This window comes from Dermacentor silvarum, chromosome 11 (assembly GCF_013339745.2).
Source record: "Dermacentor silvarum isolate Dsil-2018 chromosome 11, BIME_Dsil_1.4, whole genome shotgun sequence".
Lineage (NCBI taxonomy): Eukaryota > Metazoa > Arthropoda > Arachnida > Ixodida > Ixodidae > Dermacentor > Dermacentor silvarum.
The window spans coordinates 10,586,026-10,608,770 of record NC_051164.1 but is presented as its reverse complement, the minus strand read 5'-3'; the positions used below and the strand labels follow the sequence as shown (position 1 = coordinate 10,608,770).

Sequence of the window (22,745 nt, the reverse complement as noted above, 5' to 3'; positions counted from 1 at the left end):
ATTGGCGGGGCCTCCGGCCTCGCTTTAATTATTTCTCCTCAGGACCTAAATAAAGTTCGTACTCACTCACTTACGAAATAATAAACCGATTCTGCACGAAGAGCAAAAAAAAAAAAAAAGAGGGGGGGGGGGGGGCACAGCCGGCGTGCTAGCTTGCGTTCAAAATACGCGCGCCCAAAACCAAAACCGGAAGTGATGTAAGTGATTGACACCGACCGCTTGGCACGCTGCAGTCAATTCGGCCGCTGGGCCTTATGGGAGTGTCCCCTCTTGTTGAATTCCTTTCTCTATGGCCTGCCGACGCGACGTAGCAGCAGCGGAGCAAGCCGACGCAGCCGTGATCCGACGCCACGACCTAACCGCAACGCCAGACGACGGTCTACCGACCTAGACGTGCTAATCGATGGTCACAACGTCACCGCTCTCGTCGACACTGGAGCCGACTATTCCGTCTTCAGTGGCCCATTCGCCGCCAAGTTGGAGAAAGTGAAAAAAGCCTGGCAAGGACCCGATATCCGGACAGCGGGAAGCCACCTAATAACGCCGGCAGGAATCTGCACAGCACGAGTCACGGTTAACAACCGCACTTAAGGGCCGTTCATAGCCCGACGTAACGTGAGTGCGCACGCACGCTACGTCACGTTGGCGAAAACGAACCCCTCTATAGTCGAGCGCACCGGCGCAGCCAACGTAACCGGCGGCTTCCAACGCGCCCCGACGGGCCCGGCGCTGACGGTCGCATACAGCCCATACAGTAACATACAGATTACAAGAGTGGCCACTCCAGCCTAAAAGCGGCCGAGCTATACGCAGCTTCATGCCGCCCGCTAGAGGGCAATACAGCACTCCCTGTCTCCAAGGGAACGCGCGTACTACTTATCTATGGTAGTAACTTTTCTATAGTGCAGTATGCGTCTACTTGTCTATGTGGCTGTAGACGTAGACGTTATCAGCGGGATCAGCTGGCCGTGAGCGCTGGATGATAAGAATAAAGAATAACGCATCGCTACAAAATATCGGCCATGGTGTGATCAGGCAAGGCGACGCTGCAAAAGATGTGCGATAACGTCTGCGTGGTCTTTGCTGTGTTCGCCTGCCAGAACGTCTGTCTCCTTGGCTGCTGCTTCGGAAGCCTTCATTACGTTCTTTTTTCCCTTCATCACTTTGCAAATTGCTTATGTATTTGTCACTTCAGCCGTAAGTTGACATTTGTCGTATTGTGCTGTTCGGCGCAGAGAGCTTTTTGTGTTCTTCACTTCGCGCATGATGTTCGTGGATTGCTTCACATTATGGAAGAAACAGCAATTTGGAATGCTGCGCTGCACGTTTGCGAGCAAATCGTTTCGTGGCGCGAGAAAGTGAGTTGGCACACGACGGTATGCGTAGTCTGAATTCAATGCACGTGTGCGCAATTGTGTGAAAGAATGCAGTTATGCTTAGGATAGTTATTCGTGGCGTGCGCAGATTGCTTGAAGCCTTTGTTACGAGCGCAATTAGAGAGAACTTGTTTATTGAGAAGAATGTTTTGTAAGCTGTGGCTACGACATATTCTGAATAAACACTCCTGCCTCAGTAGCGCATGCATGGCACCGAAGGTTGCTTTTTTTTAGTGGCGACAATTTCACGTGACGCTTTTCGCGAAAGGGCGTTCTGAAGTGCGTAGGTGAACATTTGTGCGAAGGTGGGAGAAAATACATAACCAATACTTTTTTTTTCAGGTCATGCCAACCATAGTCAAGTACTACGGGAATTACTGCTTTATTGCGAGGTGCAGTAACAATGGCAGGACAGGGAGAGAGCGTGGTTGGCTGACAACTGCAGTGAGCAGCCTTCATTCCTTGTTTGCTATGCAGCCCGAAACTACCACTTAATAAAAAATCACAGCATATCCACGAAGTGAATGATGATGAGTGGGCGAAGCACCGGGGATCGTTCGGGTAAACCACAGCTACGGACAAGAGATAAAGAGAGCGCGCGTCGGGAACGAGAGAGAAAGAGAGCGCGCGTGGGGAACGAACGCCCTTGTGCAAGCAGCGCACCTAGATACAGACGAGAGAATAACGCCGGAAGCGTTCTCCGGAAGCCGGAACCTGGCTTCCGGAACCGGAAGTGGAAAGGGAAGCGGAAGTCGGCTTCCGGTTATACTTTACATATACATATATATGTATATATTATGACGTCTCTGTTGGCACGACGTTTATTCGGCCCGAGTACTCGGCAGCGAACCAGCAAAAGCACACCCGATGATGATGATCACACATAACTGAAGATGAGGATCGCGCAACGTAGGATGATGATGATAATATACAGATGAAGAAGACGTGCGTAATAAACGCCTACACTAATTTCCCCCCCACGTGGAAGCGGTCATCCTGGCCGCAAGTCAAGGCGGCGAAGACCGCCGCGTGAACGGTTTCATGCGGGAGACATGAACGAGCTCGGTGCTGTGACAACGGCGGTCTGTGGCGGCGACAACAGGAGCCACGCGATAATTGACGGGTGATGTCTGCTCCAGGACGATGTAGAGCCCGATGAAACGCGGCTGGAACTTGTCGCACAAACCAGGCGTGCGAAGGGGCGTCAATAGAAGTATTTCGTCACCAGGTCGGAAGGACACAACGCGATGGAGGGTGTCATAAATGATCTTCCGGTCGTGTTGCCTGGCCGCCGTGTTGACGCGAGCACGCTGGCGACACTGGGCGAGTCGTGAAAGGAATTCTTCGCTAGACGATGCAGATGGATTGACAGGAGCATCGAAGAAAGAAACGTCTAGAAGGGAAGTAGGCGACCGTCCGTAAACTAAGTAAAATGGCGAGTAGCCGGTGGTACGCTGAACGGCCGTGTTGTAGGCGAAAGTGACGAACGGTAGAAGCTTGTCCCAATTCTTGTGATCAGGCTGAATATATACGGCGATCATGTCGGCAAGCGTGCGATGAAATCGCTCTGTCAAGCCGTTAGTCTGTGGATGGTAACTCGACGCTGTTTTGTGGGTGGTACCAGAGGCGCGCAGGACTTCGTTTAAAAGTTGCGAGAGAAAGACCTTTCCACGGTCGCTGAGCAGTACTCGAGGAGCACCATGGCGCAGAATTATAGCTTGAAGGACGAAGTCGGCAACCTCCGAAGCTGAGCCAGTGATCACTGATGTTGTCTAAGCGTAGCGCGTCAGGTGGTCGATGGCGGTCACTATCCGCCGATTTCCAGCTGCAGTAACAGGAAGGGGCCCGTAAAGGTCGATACCAACAACCTCAAATGGTGCGTCAGGACACGGAATAGGCAGTAATTCGCCGGCAGGAGCAGAGGTTGGGAGTTTGCGACGCTGACACGGAGAACAGGAACCGACGTATCTCGCCACACTTGTAGAAAGGCCAGACCAATAGCAGAGTCCTTCCATGCTTCTCTGGTCACGAAACTGCCGCCTCAGTTTCATATAGAGCCAGCGCCCGCCGCTAGAGGCGCGACCGTGTATGGGAGGGCATGCGAACGCCGCTACCGCGGTGGTTGTGTGTGGGGCAGCCTCGGTATTCTAGCTTTCTCAACTTCCACAACCGTCGGTTTACTTTCACGTAACTATTTTTAACATTCCACATGCTTAAATAACTGCCTGATTGCGTCTTCTGCCATGATATGAGCGCCCGAGACGAAAAAAAAGCCGCTCATAACATGGAGCTTGCGGCGGTCTCGGACCAAAAAAAAAAAAAAAATATTCTGGGATTTTGAGTCAGAACCGCCATACGATTATGAGGCACGCCGTAGTGGTGGACTCAGGATTAATTTTGACCACCTGGGATCCTTTAAAATGCACCTAAATTTAAATAAACGGGTGTTTTACATTTCGCCCCCGTCGAAATGCGTCCGCTGTGCACGGCCGGGCGGTCTCGGTCCATATTTCTTCGTCATCGCCGTTCGCCTCAACACTTCGGTAGGCTCCGCTGTTTAATATTTGCCTGAAATTAGACACCGCGCATTTGCACAAAGCGCCAGTGGTCCCACTTATCACCAGATGAAACCTATGGGCTGTTGCACCCCCGCAAGTAAGCGCCAACTCTCCGTTGCGCATAGCGTCAGATTGTTCACCGAGCACAGCTGTTCACTTTCTGTTAAATTGTGGGCAGTATCTTATCCGGAGATCAAAAGTATGAAATTGTTATTGCAAAAGACTGCTTCTGTAGAATGCTTAATGACAATGAAAAGGAAATTGAGCTTCTCCGAGCGCTTCAGATTTCTCTGCAAAACGATGCCATTTCTGAATGAGATTTAGGTAGGATAAATGCAAGACAAAATTCACTACTAAATGTCTTCGGTGCGACTTTTAGCAACGGATTAAGGCGAACGTGAAGTGTTAGGACCTGCACAGTTGAAACTAGCTGTATTGTAATTAGGCAATTGCCTTAGCAAGCAGTCTTTTAGAAGCGTCAGTAAGCCCAACACTTATTCAAGCTGCTCGTGGTTTCGACGCAGAAGCGATGAGACTAGGTATTTTGGTTCTTAATGCGCAACTATTTACAGGATGTTAAAATGTTGTAATCACCGGTCCTGATATTCTTATCATGGTCGAAAAAAAAACTGCTTTATAATTCGATTAAGAAAAGAAATAAAACGTGTTGGTGCAAAAACAACATACAAGCATGATCATTTATTTATCATGCAAAATAAGTGGAGTGAAATACAAACAGCACAAAGAGGTGTGCGGTCATGAATCTTCCACCATTAACAATGCAAGAAGTTGTTAAAAGCACTGATATAATAAGCATAAAGATATAATAATCTGATGTAATAAGCATAAAGAAAAAAACATCAAACGTGAGAGATATGTATTAAGGGGCAGGAAACAAACACCAGCAAACGAATGGCAATAAATGCACAATGCATAAGATTGTTTCTATAAACAAGAAAGTGTATAGCATAGGCATTTCATAACACATGACAAAACAACTCAAACGAACACAAGTAGCCACATCACAAATACAGCAATTAAAAAATATGGCTGGTTAGAGATACCACTATTCCACTTCTTCAGCTGTTACTTAAACATGCACACACAACTTGCTCAACAAATCATAATGCAAATATAGGTTTGGGCTTCGTGAGGTACGCTGGAAGGCCTTCAAAAATCCTTGGAATGGCGGTAGTCTTGAGCGTCGGCTGCTCACGCTCCAGGGACACGGCGTCGCCGTTGATGTTGAAATTGTACGCAGTGACGATGTCGGAGGCGTCGAAATGTTTCGCGCACTCGAAGTTAAAACCGCCACCTTCCTGCCGCGGTATGGCCCACTTCCATTTCTCGCGCAGCTCCTTGTCAATAGGCAAACGGAACAACGACACTTTTTCGGTCGTGCCCTTGTAGCCGGAACGGCAACCCGGCACGCAACACGTGTTCGGCATCATTGTCCCACCCCGCCACTTCAACTAAACAGTCCAGCACTCGAAAAATAGCGCAGCACATGCACAGAACGCACCCGATCACTCAGCTCGCCTCGCACTGCGCAAGCGTTTCGGTACGCGAACGATGCCCTCCGATGCGTAGTGGCGCCGCGTCGCGGCAGCTTTGAGCAGCGTATGAACCTCTCCCATAGCGTGACGGCGGAGTTTCGTGACCAGAAAAACATGGAAGGACTCTGCCAGTAGTAACGGCTTCGAATGCGATCGTAGGTTTTGTGGAAACCGAGATGGCCAGCAGTCATGTCATCGTGGAATGCTCTGAGGACATCGGCTCGAAGAGAGCGTGGTAGAACGGGCACCCAGCGTTGACCGTCAAGGTGGTAAATGCGCTGATACAGCACGTGATTGTTCAGCTTGAATTGTGCGAGTTGGCGTCGAAGCCGCGCGTTAGGTGGGCGAGAAGCGCCAGAGAGGTGGTCTATCATACGCCGACAATATGGGTCAGCCCATTGGCGAAATTCAAATGTTTGATCGTCGTCCGGAGAAAGGCGGTCTATGGTGGCTAGAGAGGAAACCGGCGCAGAAGTGACATCCGAAGAGCTGCTTTGCGACGCAGTTGCCGAGGTATCAAGTGGGTGCGCATGAAGCGGGAAACGAGAAAGAGCGTCAGCATCTTGGTGTTTTTTGCCTGACTTATGAATAATGTCAAAGTCATATTCTTGCAGGCGGAGAACCCAGCGACCCAGCCGTCCAGTCAAGTTCTTGAGAGTGGAGAGCCAGCATAATGCGTGGTGGTCCGTAACAATTGTAAAATGACGCCCGTGCAAATAGGGACGAAACTTCTGTACGGACCAAACAATGGCCAGGCACTCCTGCTAAGTTATTGTATAGTTCTTCTCGGCATCGGTGAGTACGCGGCTGGCGTATGCAACGACTCTCTCGTGCGAAGAGTTGTTGCGTTGCAGAAGAATGGCACCGATGCCGTGGCCGCTAGCGTCGGTGTGCAAGAGAGTCGGTGCAGTCTCATCAAAATGGCAAAGCACAGGTTCAGACGTGAGGGCGCCCTTCAACATGCCAAAGGCTGCTTCACAATCTTGAGACCAGTGAAAGGGTACACCGGAAGCAAGTAGTTTGTGTAGTGGCGCAGCGATGGAGGCAAAGTTCCGTATAAAGCGACGGAAATAAGAAGCGAGGCCAAGGAAGCTTCGCAAGTCTTTAGGCTTTTCTGGGCGAGGGAAGCGAAGGACCGCAGCAATCTTGTCAGGGTCAGGACGTATGCCCTCCTTGCTCACGACATGCCCCAGGACCTTAATAGATCTGCTGGCGAAATGGCATTTCTTCGTGTTGAGCTGAAGACCAGCGTCGGGAAGGCACGTCAGAACTTCATCTAAGCGTTGCAGGTGCTGATTAAATGTGGATGAAAAGACGACAATGTCATCCAGGTAGCAGAGGCAAGTTTTCCATTTCAGGCCACGCAGCACGGTGTCAATCATGCGTTCAAAAGTCGCAGCTGCATTGCATAGCCCGAAAGGCATGACGTTGAATTCGTAAAGTCCATCAGGGGTGGCAAACGCTGTTTTTTTTTCTTTATCGTCTTCGTGCATGGGAATTTGCGAATAGCCAGAACGCAGATCGAGGCTCGAAAAGTATTCTGCACCTTGTAGTGAATCAAGGGCGTCGTCAATGCGAGACATAGGGTATACGTCCTTTCGAGTGATCTTATTGAGGGCCCGGTAATCGACGCAAAAACGCACGGAACCGTCTTTTTTTCGCACCAAAACAACCGGAGATGACCAAGGGCTAGCTGAGGGCCGGATGACCTTCTGTTGTAACATGTCCGCGACATTTTCTTCTATGATTTTCCGCTCGGCTAGGGACACGCGGTACAGGCGTCGGCGCACTATCGACGCTTCGTCTGTCTGAATGCGATGCGCTGCAGCTGTGGTTTGGCCCAGAGTCGACGAATGGACATCAAATAAATTTGCGTGTTTGTTCAACAAAGCAAGCAGCTGCTGCATATGTGAAGGTGGCAAGTCACTGCCGATGGCTGCAGTAAGGGCGGAGGGAGAAGCAGTAGCACAAGTAGAAGGGTCTTTGGAAGACATAGTCGTAAGGGGCACGACGCATACAGGCCCTGGGTCGGCCGCGCAAGCCACTGTGGTGCTTTGCGGAGAATTTTCTCCGATGTCGCGTTCGTGGCGGTGACAAGCGCCGAGCCATTGTAAAATCGAACCACACCTGGCGCAAAAGCGATGCCTTTATGAAGGCAACGGGAAGAGGGCAAGACCAAGACGTCACCATGGTCGATATCGGTCGACATATTGGTAATAATTCGCTGTCGGCCGGGAGGCAGTTCGGTATCTTCCGCAGCGAGCAGGCGCAACGGCGTGTACCTGTCTTCCCCAAGTAAGTAGTCAGTGTCCGTAAGATGGACGACGCGTTGGCCACAACAAATAGCCGCGGAAGCAGAAGAGAGAAAATCCCACCCTAAAATAAGTTGATGAGCGCACGGGGACAGCACAGCTAATTGTATATGGTGCAGGATATCATCGATCAGGACACGGGCAGTGCAAAGAGCGGAAGGATCGAACAGGGTCTCCTTGGGCTGCAACTAGCGTCGGTCCATCGTATGGCGTCGTGACTTTTCTGAGACGGGAACATAAATCAGCGTGAATAACAGAAATTGTCGCACCTGTGTCCACCAAAGCATCGACGGGCACTCCTTGGACAAACACCGAGAGCATATTGGACGGGCGCGCTGGAGGAATATCAGTCCTGGTGTCGTATGCAGTTTGTCCTCCAAAAACTGCATCGCTTAGTTTTCCGGACGAATGTTAGAGTTGAGGGAGACGGGCCGTAGTGGTGACGTGGAGCGGCGGAACGGCGAAGGGGAGCGGCGTCTGGCTGAACGGTAAGTGCTTCGGTCTTCAGTCGATGCGGGCGGAGAAGTAGAGCGGAGCGGAGGTGAAGAGAAACGCCGGCGTTGGGAAGAGACTCCACCGGAAAAGTTGCGTTCGGAGATGTCGTATCCCCGACGCTCGTCCTGCTGGCGCTTGCGGCAGAAACGTGAAATATGGCCGCGATAGCCGCAGTAATAGCACGTGGGACGTGACGGACGCCATGGCGGATAGTACAGGGGGCTAGGTGATCCGGGAGTCAGTGCAGTCAAATGGGCTGATGAAAGCTCGGGCGGCATCGACGAAATGTTTACTGGAGGCGCGGCAGCAACCGACGCGTACGTGCGCAGCGGCACCGTGGAGTTGACGTTGCCTGGAGGCGTGGCAGCAACTTCCGCGTACGTTGGCAGGGGACGAGAGACGGAGGGTTGCACGCGCGTGGAGCAGGTCAAGGACGCCAGTTCATCCCTGATGATGTCACGCAAGGCTGCGCTAGAAGGCGCGCTGGGGCACACGGATGGTGACGACAAGCCCATTGACTGTAATTCTTCGCGTATCATTGCTCGTATCACGACACGCAGATGTGGGTCCGCCGTAGAAGAACAGTCACCAACGTCCAGCTGAAGGCGAACAGACTCGAGTTCGTCCAGGCGCTGACACGTTGTAACAACGTCAGCGATTGTAGCGGGGTTCTTAATGGCAAGGGCATTGAAGGCGACTGATCTAATGCCTTTCAGAGTGTGGCGCACTTTGTCTGACTCTGGCATAGATGAACTCATACGGCGGCAAAGCGCAAGAACATCCTCTATGTACGATGTGTAAGACTCGCCTGGCTGTTGTTGGCGAGTATCGAGGGTTTTCTTTGCGATGGTAGAACGAACGGCCGGTGTACCAAATACTTGGCGCAGCCGCTGCTTGAAGGCAGCCCAGTCAGTAAAGTCGATCTCGTGGTTGAAGAACCATGTCTTCGCCACACCCGTCAGGTAGAAGGAGACGTGGCGGAGCTTGTTAAGGTCGTCCCAATGATTAGCGGAACTGACTCGCTCGTAGTCGTCGAGCCAGTCCTCCACATCTTCTTCACGAAGACCAGCGAAGAGATGGGGGTCACGCTGGTGGGTGCTGAGGATGTAAGGGGTGGCTGGTGGTGTCAGAACGGTAGCGGTAGAAGTGGAAGGTGGTGCGTCCTCAGACATGCTAGCGGACAGTGGGCCCAAGCGGCGGCCTGAACGTAGCTCCAGGGGGTAGACTGAGCGGGCAGAGGACTGAGGATCGAAGAGCACCTCCACCACTTATGACGTCTCTGTTGGCACGACGTTTATTCGGCCCGAGTACTCGGCAGCGAACCAGCAAAAGCACACACCCGATGATGATGATCACACATAACTGAAGATGAGGATCGCGCAACGTAGGATGATGATGATAATATACAGATGAAGAAGACGTGCGTAATAAACGCCCACAATATGCGTATACATGCATACATAGCGGTCTCCATGCCAACCAGAGCTAAAGTCCCTAGATGTAGGAAAGTACCGCCACTCTTTGTACTCTGCCGCCGGCGCGCGACCTCCTCGCCCCTCGCGAGTCTCCTCCGCGGCAGACGGTCTTGCGCCCGTTTTCCTGCCCGGTGATTGGTCTCCCTGCCGTTGCCCTTGGAAACGAGCGGAGCTTGCGTTTTGCTTGTGTTTTGCTTTTTCGTTCGCGCCATTTTGCGCCTCAGCTCGGCAGGCTCGGCGTATAGAGATCGTCGCACGCTGTTTCGTGCACTGTCTGCTGGCGCTATGCCGTGCTGCTGCGCATATAACTGCAGCAAAAAGCGTGATGATGGCTATGCAGTTTTTACGATACCGCAAGGAAAGCGTGATGGCTTGCGCAAGAAGCAGTGGCTGCACAACATTGGCCGGAAGAACTTTGTTCCGACAAGGAACAGTGTTGTTTTCGAGGTAAGGCGCCTTGCTTATTGCTCGTATCAATGCATCCCCTAATGCTGCATTTTTTCAATTCTTCCGCCCTGGTCATTAGCGTTTTTGCTGCAGCAATTTGTACTTTGCATAAAAATGGGGTTCTCCTCAGAATGCTGAATATCCTGTGGGACTCCATCACCTCGCACGTCGTCAACTCTTATTCAATCGAAAATGCAACACTATAGATTCTGCTTTCCACTGAACAAATATACCCGAAGATAGAGCCTCTCGATCGCACTTTTCGTGATTGTTAGGATCCGTTGCCTGTTTTACTGAAAATCGAAATAGCAGCTTGTAGAGGAGCTATTTACAGCTTCGATGTGTATGTCAGTCACTTAAGTACAATTAATGCAGGGCCTGAAAAAAATTAGTGGGAAGTATACCCGTGGTATTGCAGGTAATGAGCGCCAGCTAGTCCACATTTTAAGGCGAGACCCTTGGTTAGATATGTTTAAGGTGAGCGTTTGAGGTACAGAAAATAACGTGACCTAATGAAGGCCAGAAGCGAGCCAAATCATGTCCAGCCGTGTATAAGAAATTATTAATAATTAGCAAAGTAAATTCATGACTGATTAACGATTGTATTAAGGTGTTTAAAGTTGATTAAGGTGGATTAAGGTTAAATAAGGAGGGCTAGGGTCGATTAAGGAGGATTAAGCTGGATTAGGGTGGTTTAGGGTGGATTAAGATATAATAAGGAGGATTAGGGTGCATTAACGTCGATTAACGTGCATGAAGGAAGATTAAGATGGATTAAGGTCGATTAAATGCATTAAGGAGGATTAGGGTGGATTAAGGTTGAATAAGGTGGATTAAGGACGATTAGGGTGAATTGATGTGGATTAAGGTCTATCAAGGTGTATTAGGAGGGTTAGAGTGGGTTAAGGTCGAATAAAGTGCGTGAAGGTGGATTAGTGTGGATTTAGGTGAATTGCAGTAGATTTTACAAGACTCGCATTCGAGTTTCTTAGGCAATACCTAAGGACACCTGGTGATCTTCTTGCAGTTCTTGAATTTGCTTTGAACTGGGCTGCCATGCATGCGTGAGTAGGTGACGATTATTATTTGGTTGTCTCACGGATACAGGCAATGTGCAGGAGGTGTTCACGTGATCGCGCACCCTTGCTGTTGATATGGACTTCTAGGCGGAGGCCGGGAATCTTTGCTTTAATAGCGAATGCGTTAAATCACCTTTCTTCCGGTTTGTTCTGTGGGTAAACCTTTTCCATCCATGTAACTCGAGCCGATGTCATTGTGTCAATGCGCTTTGATTACGAAGTTGAGCAATAAATAATGATTATGGTTATGATGTAGCAACGCAGAGAATATTATGTAGGCAATAATGGTTATCACTGCAGTGTATTACGAACTTGTACTTATCTAAAGGTCGTTTTATTCAGCCTGCCTGAGTGATTAACTGTTCGATAAATGTTGTAGCTACATGTCACTGAAGACCAATTGGAGCTGCGCATACTACAAGAACTTAAAAAAAAAGCTGAAGCCCAACGCAGTTCCAGCAATTTTTTCCCACCGACCTGTCGTGAAGCACAGAGAGCCCCCTCGACAGCGGCATGAACCTCGAATTGACAGTAGTAAGTGATTGCTGCTGCTTGCTCCTTGTCCCACCTCTAATAATTTCAGGAATGTGGATCTCGGTCGCTTAATGACGCAGCCAACGACACTATGATCCTTTATGCAGAGCCTGTCGCCACCGCATGCTTGCCTGCAATCTACAATAAGCCCCCCCCCCCCCCGCTAATCAAAATCACAATTTTAACTATCCTACTACATAATTTAACGGTGTGTTGGTGTGAACTATCAAAATACCTTTTCCAGATGCGTTTCTTTTGCTTAAATATGGAATGCCTTCTCCCATAGGCATACCGAGTATTTTTTAAGCTTCATTGACACCGACGCCTAAAGAATAATCTTTAAATACCTTTCCTCAGAGTCTGTTATTGTGGGTGATCAGTGGCTGCCGGCACCGCTTCACCACACTGAAATTGCGCAACCGTCCTATTCAATGCAGAAACCACAGCGCAAAAGCTACTTTGACATTGAGACAAACACATGGACGGACGATGCTCTCGCCAGTAAATCATTATAAGAAGGCACACTGAATATAATACCTGCGGTGCACATGCGCGCACATACAAGAAAAAACTGCCAAACATAGAGCAATCTGCCGCAAGCAATACTAGATTGGATGCAAAAAGTAAAGCAGCATTTCATGTGGCAGAAAAAATAACTGGAGTATACAACTCGCCTCAAAGCTCCTTTTACATAAGGCTTTAAGATGAAACCAACCGCCTCATAAACGTTGCCTTCAGCATTCTCCATGTTGTTATCATCATTTTTCAAAATATTCTACGCCACTGGGGCGCGCAATTGGCCCAATCTAATGCGCCTCCATCGAATTCTGCGGCCCGTCCGCGGGAGCCCAGGCGCAATAGCGTGCCGTGCGCAGCGCGCGCAGCCGGCGGGCGAGGAAAATTGAGGAGGAAAGCGCGCGCGCGGAGGAGAGTGTCGCTACTTTCAACATCAAGGGGCTTTAACCAGAGCTACGGACTTACGCCATCTAGTGAACACTTCATAAAACTACAGGTGGCTACATACTACATCGGAGGAAGGACAGACCCACGCCCTAAGGAGCTTTGCCCCTAAAAAGGTTAGGCTTCAAAGGAAAAGCGTTGTTTGCCTCTTTAATCCTAATGCTGTCTTCTGCAGTTTTACTGTTCTGTGGGGTTTTTCATAATATCGCCTGTTTATTCCTTTTGTGAAATTTATTCTCAACATATGGCACCTGTATTGGAATGTCTTGCACTTTGCAGTGCAACCATCTTTCGGTGCTTGCGTTCACCGAACGTTGCGAAAGAAAAAGTCTCCATGTGCTTACTGAGAATGACTGAAAAATAAAGTTTCGTCTCTTTCAACACTTGTCATGTGTATTTAAAGTGCCTGCATAAACACACAGTCGCATCGTGTGCTTGCTGCTCTGGCGGTACAGCTTACACGAAGCTACTCGATGCATGAAAGCAACGGATTAAAAAAAATCTAAATATAGCGATAATACAGCCTCCGGGACGAGCACTCGCACAAAAGCGATCTTGGAGGCCGTGTAAATTTTCTAATCACCAGAAGATAGCCTTCGAGACCAGTTTTCTGCGGTTCCAATCTTTGAGTCTGTGCAGATTCCACACACCCGCTAGGTGCGCTGCAAACCCAAATCGGCCGCAGGGGCCTATGGAAGTGTCCTCTCTTATCCTTGTATGTTACTCTATGGACAGCTGTTCAAAGCGGAGCGCGGGCTTGGGACCATTCTGCGCATGCTCCGAAGATAACAGCCGACGGCGCGCGCGTCGGAGTATAGAATATATGGCGTTTCGGCTGGCGCAGCGCAACCATAGAGTAACATACGGATTACAAGATTGGCCACTCGAGCCTAAAAGCGGCCGAGCTACGCAGCTTCATGCCGCCCGCTAGAGGGCAGTCCAACACTCCCTGTCTCCAAGGGAATGCGCGTACTACTTATCTACTGTAGTAACTTTTCTATAGTGCACTATATGTCTACTTGTCTATGTGGCTGTAGACGTAGACGTTATCAACGGGATCAGCCGGCCGTGAGTAGAGTGACCTAGAATATGGGAGAGTGTCCAAAGCGCCGGCTCCGGCGAGGGCCTTTTTCTGTGAACTGCCGCGCCGCGCCGCTGCTGCTCCGGACCCGTGGGCTTTTCGCGCTCGCGAAGCGCGCGGGAAGCGAGGGTCGTCTGCTACGCGCTGTAGTTTTTTGCGTTCATTTTCCACGCAAAGCACTTAAACTCTATTTAACTTCAACAGTGTGGTGATGCATGGAGCTTACCCATCTTGGAGCGTTTCTTTGTGCTTGGTCAGCAATATAATGCAAAAACTAGCGTATCAAACTAACTGATCAGCGCGGTCTAGCTCCGGTGCTAGAGTTCGGGAACGGCATTACGGTAACTGTGCATGCGTAGAAACGTGCTAAATGAGCCCGCGCAAGGAAAGCACGTAAAAAAAAGAAACGTTATTCGCATGGGTACGCGGGCAATAGCACCATGCTTCCAAGAATAAGAGTAACGAAAAAAGTAAATTACTCGCGCAGTGAAATACTTACGTGCGTGCAGTGACCGCTTCGCTCACCATTACGCGCTTTTCGCTCACGGTCAGTAGTGATTTACAGCTATATGCATATGTATTTATTGGAATATTTTTTAGTCACGACAATATTTAATTATGAACAGAGCAGAGTCACAAGGTGTAAGGGAAGCAAGAGAGCAAAGACGGCCCTAACGCCGCCATATTGTTGGCCTATTTCGCTTCAGAGATTGCGTACGCGAACAATTCTTGCTGTATCTCTTCAATACAAACTTCGCGCATGATGTACCTTAAGGTTAACAGTGAGCGAAGTTTTTTTTCAAATACAGACATTTGAAAGAAAAGCCATTCGATCCAGCCAATATAGCTTAACAAATATATAATTTTTCGACATTGAAATGAATAGATAGCTACTGCTGGCCTAGCCATTACTGATTTGTTATGTAAAAGTTATTACTGCAATAGCCTTGTTTTAATAATCAGTGAATCCTGTCTGAAATGACCAACATGTAACGTATCATTATATCATAGTTATTGCGTAACGTGTGATTTCTTACGTAAACTAACAAGCATTCATGGCGCGTGACGATGTTTGAGCTTGCATTATACTGAGTGGAAAAACGTCTTGAAAGTTACTGTCTTTAATGCACTACAGATATCGCTATTGATTCTACATATCCCTAAAATAAGATCAAAAAATGAAAAGTTTATGTTCTGGTGATTTGTTGCCTCTTCTATTACGTAACTACAAGTACGTAGTTATTGATCAGTGAGTATATTTGCTGTGTACGAACCAGCGAGCATACGCAATAAATATTCCTAAAGTTACTTTCATGTTAAAATTCGCTTAGTGTTTGCGCTCTTGCAACAGAAGAAAGCGAAAGACGAGTTGCACATGCGTAATCCATCATGTTCGTTTTCTGACGCTTGCTCGTAATTATAAAATGAGGCATACGTATATAACGTTGCATTTGTATCATTTCATTTATTTTGGTTTGTATTGTTTTTTGCCGCGTATATTTCTCGCGTACCCTTTACCTATACACGCTGTGCTTAGTGGCTTTGGTAGGTCGTACTGCTAATCTCGAGGACGCGGGTTCGATTTCCGGCCACGGCGGCTTACATTTCGATGGAGGCGAAATGCATAAAACACCCGTGTGCATAAATTTAGGTGCACGTTCAAGAACCCCACGTGGTCGATATTAACGGAGCCCTTCACTGCGGCCTCTCTCATAGCCATATTGTGATTTTTCGGTGTAAAACCGCAGAAATTAACATTACTATTATTACCCTTTACCTCTGCTCTCAGTTCATGATATATTGGTAAATTCGACACGTTGAGATCGAGATTGCCATTCAACACGTTGTTATCGTCACACCCACAGCATCAGAGGGATTTCTGGCCGTCGTCTTATCACCACACGTCATATTGTTATCGTTAATCGTTACGTGAGTGCAAGTATGTCAAGTTACTATTGCCATGACCCATCAGTCATCTTAGTCACACATTTGTGCCTTTCCACACTCTACTTTGGTATATATACCAAGTGAACGAGCCGCGAGGGTTACGCGGTTTGTATTTATTTTTGGTACCGCAGCATTGGCCAACAGACACATTCCGCTTCCCAAGAGCCCAGTTAAGGATGTCGCCTTAATAAAGAAACAACAGAGCGTGGGATGCAGTCTTGTAAATCAAATCGAATGCATGAAATAAAAGAAAGGAAACGATAGGATGTAAAAGCGTTAGCATGAGCTAGCCAAATCTGCTACGTTCTCTCGGTTATTATCGCAGTCTCCAGCTCATTTTCTTCTGCAGCACGTTCACGTTGCTCATTCCACGCATAACTAAATGAAGTAAGCGCGCGGAATGCGTTACTCAAACAGCCGTGTAAGCGCGGACCAAGCGAGCTAGAAGTCAATGGACGAAATACCCGTATTCACAGCCGGCAAACGCGTTCTCTGTGCGGTGAGTCATTGCGGTATTACCTTGCTCTGACGTGGTACTTAATATATCCCAAATTATCGCGATGTTGGCTAATAGCAACCAAAATATCAGGCTCGTAGCAGACGCCCGCCGCTTGGCGCGGCTTCCGCAGCGGAGAAAGGCCACGGGTCCGGTACAGCAGCGCCGCGGCGCGGGAGTTCACAAAAAAAGGTCCACGCTCCTCCCATGCATTCGCGCGGCGCTTTGGACACTCTCCCACATTCTAGGTCACTCTACCGTGAGCGGTGGATGATAATACTAGTATTGTGAGCGCCCGCATGTGCCGCCTATCTCATCACTAGCGGGACCTACAGCGCTGTTACGCCGACTCAACACCAAGCCCAAGCGAGGGAGGGGTCTCTCTCTCGTTCGCTACGACCGCCGCAACGGACGGTCACGGTTTTTAGCGCGTTCCACTATGCTCTCTAATAAATAGTTTGTCACCCTGTTATTCTCGCCTCAGCCTTCACGCCTCAGCCATCACGCCCAGTCCTCACATCTGGCGCAGTCGACCCCGAACCTCTGCCAAGCCACTTACCCACGGCTGCGCAAGAACGCCTTTTGGTCAACGCCAGCGTCGAACGCCGGTCAGTACGCCTTTCAACCGCATTCGTCATTGTAATCACGCACTCACGCCGCCGAAGACTCACGCCTGAAGATACTCCTGCCATTTTACCGCTCGTCTGTGTTTACTCCGCATCAGAAGAAAAGCACGGTCGTCATATGAAGAGTGCCGTGAATGTTGACAACTAGCCCTAGTTGACAACTAGGCTTAGCGCTCACTCGCCTAGTCTCCCGTGCGTCCAGGCTCGTTTCGCGGTGCATCATGCCCGGAATTGTGTGGGAGAATCTAGACCCGGTGACCATGTCGCGCCTCGGCGTCGACCTTATACGCGAAGAATTGGCCCGTCGACAGCTGGACCTCACAGGTTCGAAAGAGGAGCTCTTTCAGCGTTTGCAAGCCGACATTCAGCAGCAGCGTGAAGCTACCCCCTCGGTTGAAACGAATGAATCCGCCTCGATCGCTGCGGCGCCTTTGACGCTGGACCCAGCCACTCTACAGAGCCTCGCCATGCTGTTCCAGCAGCTACCTCGCCCTGCAACAACGGTGACGACACTGCCAGACCTGTCATCGTCCATCCCGCAATTCGCTGGTTTGCACAGCCACTGTGTCAATAGATGGCTTGACGACGTACGACGAGTACAGCAGCTCGCCTCGTGGGACGACGCCACCACACGCCTGATCGCAGCTAGCAAGCTGAAAGGCACGGCGCGAGACTGGCATCTCGCGTTCGGCAACCAGTACAGCACCTGGGCCACGTGGAGTGCCGCCCTGAAGGACACATTTTGTACAGAATTGTCCCTCATTGAGTGGCAAGAGCAGGTCATGAGGGTAACCCAGGCCCCATCCGAAAGCTTGCACCAATATGCCTTTGCCAAGTTGAAGATCATTGAGCGTTGCCCCATTAACCTCTCTGAGGCCCAAAAGATTGATTACCTGCTGCATGGTTTACGGGAACAACACATCCTCGCCGCCATAGCAGCCAACCGGCCGCCCACGGTAGCTGAGTTTATTTCTACTTGCACCCGCCTCGACAAGAGTGCGCAACATCTGCACGCCAAAGCAAGCCCGTCACCATTTACCGGTTCTGTTTTGCCACCGTCGCAACCCTTTCGTGCCGCTAAGCCCGCAGAGCGTCAGCAGCCTCGCTCAGAACAATCGACACCACAGTCCTCCCGAGGGGCCACACCAAAAACGCGCATTTCAGAGCAACAAGAAGCTACTTATGCAGCTATTTCGGCACAGTATGGCGCTCCAGCTTTTCGTAGCGGTCAAGACCTGTCTCAAGCTGTCTGCTACCAATGTCATGCCTTGGGTCATCTGGCATCCAAGTGCCCTACACGAACCAGCCGCTTATCATCACCAGCGCCTCCAACCATGCCCAAGACACAGCAGCCCCAGCACTGCACAGTGCACCCGTTCCGCTTGACGGCTCACAACAGCAATGCCCCTTCTTCAACGCAACTCTCAGTGGAGTCGGCGAGTGTGAAGCGTTTCCTGACTCTGGGTCCAAGGTGACATTAATCTCTAAAGCTCGTGTGCCTGCAAGCATGATCATCCCATGGACCGAGCCACCACTCGTGGTGGTAGGAGGAAGCACAGTGCTACCTGAAGGTGCTGCATTTTTGAAGATATTCATCGGCCCAGCCACAGGAGTTGTTTAAGCTGCTGTTTTGGAAGATAATGTACTCCCCCTCATTCTTGGTGAGGATTGGTTCTCGGCAGCGCAGGCACGTCTCATCTTTGAGCCTCCGAAGCCAGCGCAGTTGCAGCATACAGCCACGAATATCACCATTACCGCAAACTAAAAGCTAGTCCCAAGAATGGCAAATGCTGTGATCCCAACAAGGTCCGTCCTTTTTCCGGAAACGAGGCCCAGATCCAAAGACTGCCTACAACGTGATCCGTTGCCGTTGCCAGAGCAGCCACCATGGCAAGCGTTAGCAGCCCAAACGTTGCCCTCAAGTAGCGCTCCTCTAGTGTCAAACTTCCTCGCTTCCGACACGGCGCTCGTGCACATTCATCTTGACATTCCACCGGCTCGCGTTGGCAGCCAGCTCACCCTCACGCAGCGGTCAGTTATAAAAGGTATATTGGCCGAGCACAATGCCATTTTTGCTCACCATGATGATGATCTTGGCCATTTCACTGGTATGCAGCACCGCATTGACCTGCTACCTGATGCTTTACCGTACAGTCGGAGCCCATACCGGTACGCTACAGAGGACAGACAGTTCCTGGAAACTCAGGTGAAGAAGTTGCTCCACCAAGGTATAATACTCCAGGCTTCTGGCCCGTGGGCCTTTCCGGTTGTGGTGGTGACCGGTGGAGAAAAAAAGCGCTTGTGTGTGAACTATAAACCTTTGAATGAACGCACCATCACAGTAGTGCACCCTTTGCCCTTGGTAGATGACATCATTCAGGACATAACAGGTTGCGCATACTTTACTACCCTGGACCTGAAATGTGCCTACTGGCAAGTGAGTTTGCGCCCACAAGACTACGAGAAGACAGCATTCATTACTCATCACGGTACATACATGTGGACGCGCATGCCATTTGGACTGAAAAACGCTCCTTCCACTTTCCAGAGAATTATGCAAATAGTGTTCCAAGATCTGCAGCCTAGGCCTAGAGATGTGGAGTCCGTGCCTATCTTGATGATGTCCTCGTTTATGCTGAGTCATTTTCCACGTTTGCCCTGCGGGAGGTGTTGCAATTGCTGCAGATCAATGGACTGAAGGCTTCATTGGAAAAGTGCTCTTTTGGCCAACCCTCAGTTAGGTTTCTGGGCTTTATTATTTCCAGTCAAGGCCAGCTCCCAGATCCTGATAAAGCTGCAGCCATGTGTCGCATCCTAGTTCCGCGAAACCAGAAACAAGTGGTGTCCTGGGTGCAAACAGCAAGCTTCTATCGTCGTTTTATTAAGGGCTTTGCGAAAGTGGTCGCCCCTTTGCAGGCTCTTATCAAGGCGCCCACATTTGTTTGGAGCACTGAATGTGAGCAGGCCTTTCAGGCTATCCGGGCCGCCCTCACCCAGCCTCCCCTTTTGGCGCACTTCGACCCCATGGCAGCCACAACGCTAACCACAGACACTTCGCAGGAAGCCATTGTAGCAGTGTTATCGCAAATCCAAGACACCAGAGAATGTGTCATTGCCTACGCCAGCCGTGGACTTACGTTGGAGGAACGCAAACTGCACAGCAATGTATGGGAGTGTATCGCCGTTAACTGGGCAATAACCGTGAAGTTCCGCCAATACCTCCTAGGCAGAAAATTCTCTCTGGTCACAGACAACTGGACAGTTGCCTGCTTAACGTCCAACGTGCGGCCATCTCGTCGGTTCACTTCTATGCTCATGGACTTAGTAGAGTTCGATTTCACCGTGCGACATCAGCCAGGACGCCAAAATGTTGTAGCCGACCACTTGTCCCGTTTGGCAGGTGCTGTCACACAGTCTTCGCAGTCGCTGGCTACGATGCAAAAAGAAGATTCCGAGGGCGCTGCTATTCTTTCACGCCTAGCCAATGAAGAGGACCCAGCCGAGTTCACCAAGCTAGATGACATCTTATACCGCCGACTGTCATCGGGAACGTATGCAGTCGTAGCTCCGTTCAAACTGCGCCCTGCCATTCTACAAGCATTACACGATGGTGCAGGGCACTTTGACACAAAGCGTACGTTGCTCAAGGTCCAGGATCCTTATTGGTGACCTGACATGGACCGATCAGTGGAGAGATATGTGTCACCCTGCCAGTGCTGCCAACAGTTCAATCGCCTACCTCACGCAGTGTAGGTCTTCTTGGCAGAATGCCTACCACGGACATTCCATTTTCCAGCATAGCAATTGACCATGTAACCATGCCACCCATCAACTCAAAGCGCTACATTCTCAACGTCGTTGATTTTGCCACCCGCTATATCGTGCCCGCAGCAGTTTCGTCCACGTCTACGAGCGACGTTATCAAGCATTTGCACAATGTGTTCTACATTTACGGCACGCCAGACCACTGCCTCTCGGCCTTCGAATCCAATGAGTTCAAGCGCTTCATTATTCTTCATTCCGTGGAGCTCCATTTCACAACTGCCTATCGACCTGAGGGCAATGGCTTAGTCGAGAGAAGCAATGGAACTGTCCTGGCAGCTCTCCGCAAGATCTGTGCAATGGAACCACTGTCATGGCCTACCAAACTTCAAGAGGCAGCATTTGCAGTAAACACGTCCATGAATGCCAGCACGAACTTTACGCCATTTGAGCTTCTCTATGGCTACGTACCGAAGATTCCACTCCAACAACATCGTCCGCTCCAGCACTACGCTCTTGCCGAGCGCATCCTCGACACAACAGTGCAGCGCTCCGAAGCAGCCGCCAATTCGGAAGCAGCCCAAGGTGCACGCAAAGAGCGCAACGACCGCAGCCACCGTTCTCACACCTTTACCGTCGGTGATATGATATGGGTGACACGACAGGCTCCGGTTGCCAATGAGAAAATGGCACCTCGCTTCAATGGTGTTTACCGCCTCATCGAGCAGCTTACACCATCCACATTTAGGGCTTTACGTGTGTCATGCTTGACATCTCGTTTGGTTAATCAACCACGAACGGTGCACGTGTCCCAGCTTAAGCCTTATGTACCACCAGTTTCTCCAGTGATCGGGCAACAGCCCGTCGTCAATGCAGAGACCACGCCTGCCTCAGCAGCAAATGTTGTCGCCTCTACGGAGCAGCAACAGCCTCAACGGCCCCAACGCACTCGATGTCTACCGAGCCACCTCGACGACTTTGTGCTCGAGTGAAGTTGCAGCGTTTCCACGCATGTGTGTGGGTGTGGTTTCGTGCGTGTGACAGTGTGCAGAAGCAATTGACCACGAGACGTGGTCAGTCAGACTGGGGTGGAATGTGAGCGCCCGCATGTGCCGCCTATCTCATCACTAGCGGGACCTACAGCGCTGTTACGCCGACTCAACACCAAGCCCAAGCGAGGGAGGGGTCTCTCTCTCGTTCGCTACGACCGCCGCAACGGACGGTCACGGTTTTTGGCGCGTTCCACTATGCTCTCTAATAAATAGTTGGTTACCCTGTTATTCTCGCCTCAGCCTTCACGCCTCAGCCATCACGCCCAGCCCTCACAGTATATAGAATAAATCATAACGCATCGCTACAAAATATCGGTAATGGTGTGATCAGGCAAGCCGACGCTATAAAAGATACGCTACGTCGCGTTGGCGAAAACGAACCCCTCTATAGTCGAGCGCACCGGCGCAGCCAACGTAACCGGCTGCTTCCAGCGCACCCCGACGGGCCCGGCGTTGACGGTCGCAGACAGCCCATACATTAACATACGGATTACAAAAGTGGCCCTCCAGCCTAAAAGCGGCCGAGCTATACGCAGCTTCATGCCGCCCGCTAGAGGGCAATACAGCACACTCTGTCTCCAAGGGAACGCGCGTACTACTTATCTATGGTAGTAACTTTTCTATAGTGCACTATACGTCTACTTGTCTATGTGGCTGTAGACGTAGACGTTATCAGCGGGATCAACCGGCTGTGAGCACTGGATGATAAGAATAAAGAATAACGCATCGCTACAAAATATCGGCCATGGTGTGATCAGGCAAGGCGACGCTGCAAAAGATGTGCGATAACGTCTGCGTGGTCTTTGCTGGGTTTGCCTGCCAGAACGTCTGTCTGCTTGGCTGCTGCTTGGCAAGAAGGCCTTCATTACGTTCTTTTTTTTCCTTCATTACTTTGCAAATTGCTTATGTATTTGTCACTTCAGCCGTAAGTTAACATTTGTCGCATTGGGCTGTTCGACGCAGAGAGCTTTTTGTGTTCTTCCCTTCGC

The 22,745-nt window shown here is 50.1% G+C and overlaps 1 protein-coding gene across 1 annotated transcript in view; it reads right to left on the bottom strand.

The window, feature by feature from the left end:
• The window catches only part of LOC125941248 (uncharacterized), a 410,784-nt gene that overhangs the window by 377,600 nt on the left and 10,439 nt on the right, over positions 1-22,745 (bottom strand). The window lies entirely within an intron of this gene.